Source organism: Lasioglossum baleicum, unplaced genomic scaffold (genome assembly GCF_051020765.1).
Source record: "Lasioglossum baleicum unplaced genomic scaffold, iyLasBale1 scaffold0135, whole genome shotgun sequence".
NCBI lineage: Eukaryota > Metazoa > Arthropoda > Insecta > Hymenoptera > Halictidae > Lasioglossum > Lasioglossum baleicum.
This window is the reverse complement of record NW_027469195.1, coordinates 229,272-233,950: the sequence shown is the minus strand read 5'-3', so window position 1 is coordinate 233,950 and position 4,679 is coordinate 229,272.

Below are 4,679 nucleotides of genomic sequence, written 5' to 3'. Positions count from 1 at the left end.
GGAGAAGCTAATCCGCCGTTTCCAGAGTATAACTTCGAGTTGTATAGAATGATTTTGGTATACATAATAGTGACGGCATCTTAATTTCATGTATGAATTAGAATGTCGACGGTAAAACAGTTCGAGGACGCTACCACATTCTGTGAGAGACGAACGCCGAAGTCAATAGCTACAGATATCCTGTGTGTCCGAGAGTCATTCCTGGTGTACCAGGTGTAAATCCGCTGAACAGTATTGGCAACTGACATATTAATTAACGGTTTCAATATTAAAGTATGGCGTGATACAGTTGTTGATCGTTAACTATTCCTATCGGGTTAAACTATTTACCGAAGGCCTTACCTTCCGAAAAACTGACTGGCTGTACAGAGAGAGTAACATCATGTTCGGGGAAACGAATTATTATACATATATGAGACGGCAGCTTAATTTAATGAACGAATTAGAAGATCGAGGCTCAAACCTGTAGATAATGAAGCCATCTTCTTTGGGATTCGAACGGCGAAGTTAATAGCTTCGCGTATGCTAGGCTTACGAGAGTCAAACTAGGTACTCCGGGAGTAAATGCCCCGTACAGTGTAGGCATTAGACGCCTTAATTCTCGGAATAAATATTAAAGCAGACCGCATAGTGTTATAGAGCTTTTCGCATTTGTAATTTTAGTGATGTGCACCATATTTTCATGTCTGACATAGTAGATCGAGTGCTAAAGCCTTCCAGAACGTTACCCCCGTTTTTGAGAGTCGAGACAAGAATCGTTATGTCAATAGCTTCACCTGTCCAGTGATTTCGGGAGCAAAACCAGTTATTCCGGCAGTAAATCTACTGGGAATTATAATCAAGAGACACCATAAGTCACCGTATGATTATCAAAGTACATTGTCAAACCGTTGAAGATCGTTACATGTTGGTATATTGTAAAATTTTTACCCCAGGCCGTACCTTCCGCGAAAATCTCGCGCTTCTTCGAGAAAATAACTCAGTGTTTAGAAATAGAAATTAGTATTCATTTCAGAGACTGGCACCTTATCCTAGTGTATGAATTAGAAGATCGAGTGTCAAACTAAGTCAATGTTAAAATAGCTTCACCCATTCTGCGATTCGGTGAGTCAAACCAGGTACTCCTGGAGTATATTCGCTGAGCAGAATTGCCAATAGGCACACTCATTCGCGGACTGAACATTGAAATGGAGCATCACACCATGAGAGCGCTACTAATTCCTATATAGTCGAACGTTCTACCGAATGTCCGTCTGAGAATTACCGTCTGAGAAGCTAAACAGCCGAATCGAGAGTATCGCTACGTGACTACGGAAACACACTAGTATACTATTTAGTGACGTCACCTCAAGTTCACATATGAATTAGAAGATCGAGGGTCAATACATTCGAGAACGTTGCCGCCTTATGTGAGAGACGATCCGCTATGTCAGTACCTTCACCCACCCTGCGATTCCGAGAGCTAGACCAGGTATTCCGGGAGTAAATCCGCTGAACAACATTGGTAATGAACAACTTCATTAACGGTTTGAATATTAAAATTTTGCGTCAATCCGTATCAGAACGTTACCAAATGCTATATAGTCAACCGTTTTGCTGAAGACCTTACCATCCGATAAACTAACCCGCTATATCGAGAGTTTAACATCGTGTTCAGTGGGACGAATTAGTATACGCTTTCGCGACAGGACCATTAATTTCAAGTACGAATTAGAAGATCGAAGGTTGAACTGTACGATACCGTCACTACCTTCTACAAGAATCAATCGGCTAAGTCAATAGCTTCAGACACCCTGTTTCCGAAAGGCAAACCAGGCATTCCGAGAGTTAATAAACTGTGCACTATTGGCAATGGACACCTTACCACACGATTTGAATATTGAGGTGCACGATCTATCCCTTGTAGAACGTTACCCACTGGTATAATGTCAAAAGGTGTACCGAAGACCATACCATCCATTAACATAACCTGTTGCATCGAGAGTATAACTTCGTGATCAGAGATACAAATTGGTATATACATTAGCCGCGTGCACCTTAATTTCATGTATGAAATAGATGTTGAGCTGTCAATCCGTTCGGGAAAGTTACCGCCATCCTCGAGATTCAAAGGGCTAACTCAATAGATTCGCATAACCCGTGGTTACGTGAATCAAACTGGTTATTCCAGGAGTAAATGCACCTGACAGTATTGCCAAAAGAGACCTTAAATCACGGTTTGATATTAAAATAGTTCGGGAAACCGTTTAAGACCGACACCAATTGCTACACACAGAAACATTTGACCCAAGGCCTTACATTCAGTGGACATGTCCCGATGCATGGGGGGTACAACTTCGTGTTCAGAGAATAAAATTCGTCCTCTTTTCAGTGACGGGCGCCATAGTATCATGTATGAATAAGAAGATCGTTGCTCATATGTCTCCAGAAGGTTACCACCATTTTTGAGAGTCACACAGTTAAGTCATTATCTTCACCCAACCTGTGCTGCCGAAACTCAAGCCAGGCATTCTAGGAGTACATCCGCAGGACAGCATTGGCAATGGACACCTAAATTCTCGGTATGAGCATTAAAGCAGGGAGTCAAATCGTCAGAGAACATTTACAATTTCTGTAAAGTCACTCTTTTTACAGAAGACGATATCTTCCGAGAACGTATCCCGCTGTATCCGGAGTATAACCTCGTGATATGAGAAGCAAGTTAGTATACATTTTAGTGGAGGGCACATTATTTTCAAGTACGAATTATAAGAGCGATGGTCAATCCGTTCCATAACGTTACATCCTCCTTCAAGAGCCTAACATCCTGATAAATAGTTACACCTATCCTGCGATTCCGATTGACAAACCAGGTTCACCGAGAGTAATTTCGCTTAACAGTATTGACAATAGATATGTTAATTCACGATATGAATGTTAAAGCAGATCGTCAAACCGTTGGAGAACGTTCCCTACTGGCATAGCGTCAAACCTTTTATCGAAAGCCTTCCCTTCCGAGATGCTATCCCGCTATATCGTGTGTATAACACCGTGATCAGTGGAACAAATTACAATACATTCTAATGACGGGCACCTTAACTTCATGTATGAATTAGAAGGTAGAGAGTCAAGCCGTTCGAGAACGTTGCCACCTCCTTTGAAAATCGAAAGGATATATCAGTAGCTTCACCTAATCTATGAATCCGAGCGTCAAATGATGTATTCCGATACCAAATCTGCTGTATAGAATTGTCATTATATACCCTGTTTCGAGGTATTAATGTTAATGTAGATAGACAAACCGTTGTGGTACGTTATCTATTCCTACAGAGTCCGACTTTTTACTGAAGGCCTTACCTTCCAAGAAGTTAATCTGCTGTATCGATAGTACAACTTCGTGTTCCGAGAAGGAAATTAGTATTCATTTTAGCGACGGGCACCTCAATTCCATGTACGAAATAGATGGTCAAGTGTCAAACGGTTCGGGAACGTGAGCACCTTCTTTTGGTGGCGAACGGCTAAGTCAATAATTTCGAGGGTCCTGTGATTCCGAAAGACAAACCAGATATTCCGGGAGTAAATACGCTGTACTGTATTGGCAATAGATACATTGATTCGCGGTGTCAACACTAAAATAGAGCGTCACACCATATGTGAACGTTATCAATTGCTATAACGCCAAACGTTTTACAGAAGTCCCTACCTTCAGCGCACTTCACACGCTTCATCAAGGGTATAACTCCGTGTGCAGAGACTGAAATCAGAATTCATTTCAGTAGCGGGCACCTCTTCTTCGTGCATGAATTAGAAGATCGAGGGTCAAACCACGTGAGAACGTTGCCACCTTCTGTGAGAGACGAGCGGCTATGTCCATGGTTTCACATATCCTGCGATTCCGAGAATCAAAGCAGGTATTCCGGAAGTAAATACGCTAAACAGTTTTGGCAATAGACACCTTAATTCATGGTATGTATACTGAAGCTGACCGTGATAACGTTGTAGAACGTTATCTAATGCTATAGAGTCAAACTCTGTATCGAAGTGTTAAAGTGCCCGTCACTAATGTATCTACTAATTTGTATCGCTGCACACGAACTTATATCATTGATGTTGCGGATTATGTTCTCTGAAGGTGAGGTATCAGGTAAATAGAATGTCCTTATGCCAATTGTTAACGTTCTCAAACGGTTTTATGTTCGAATTTTATAATCATACCGTGAATTCAGGTGTCTACGGATAATACCGTCCAGCTGATTTACTCCTGGAATACGCAGTTTGTCTCTCGGAATCACAAGAATATCTGAAGCTATTTACTTAGCTGTTCGAATATCATAGAAGGCGGATATAGTCACAAACTGTTTTACACTCGACCTTCTAATTCATACATGCAATTTAAATGCCGTCTCTAAAATGTATACGAATGTGTTTCTCCAAACACGATGTTATACTGTCGATAGAGCTGGTAAGTTTTCCGGGGGATAAGGCATTCTATAAGGAGTCTAACCCTACACTAATAGGTAATCTTCCACAACGGATTGACGGCCTTCCTTAATATCCAAACCGTGAATTATGGTGTCAATTGACAATTTTCTTCAGCGGACTTTCTCTCGGTTTTCCCGTCTTGCGTCTCGGAATCACGGTATAGGCGATGCTATTGACGCAGCCGTTCGACTCTCACAGAAGGTTGTAACGTTGTCGAA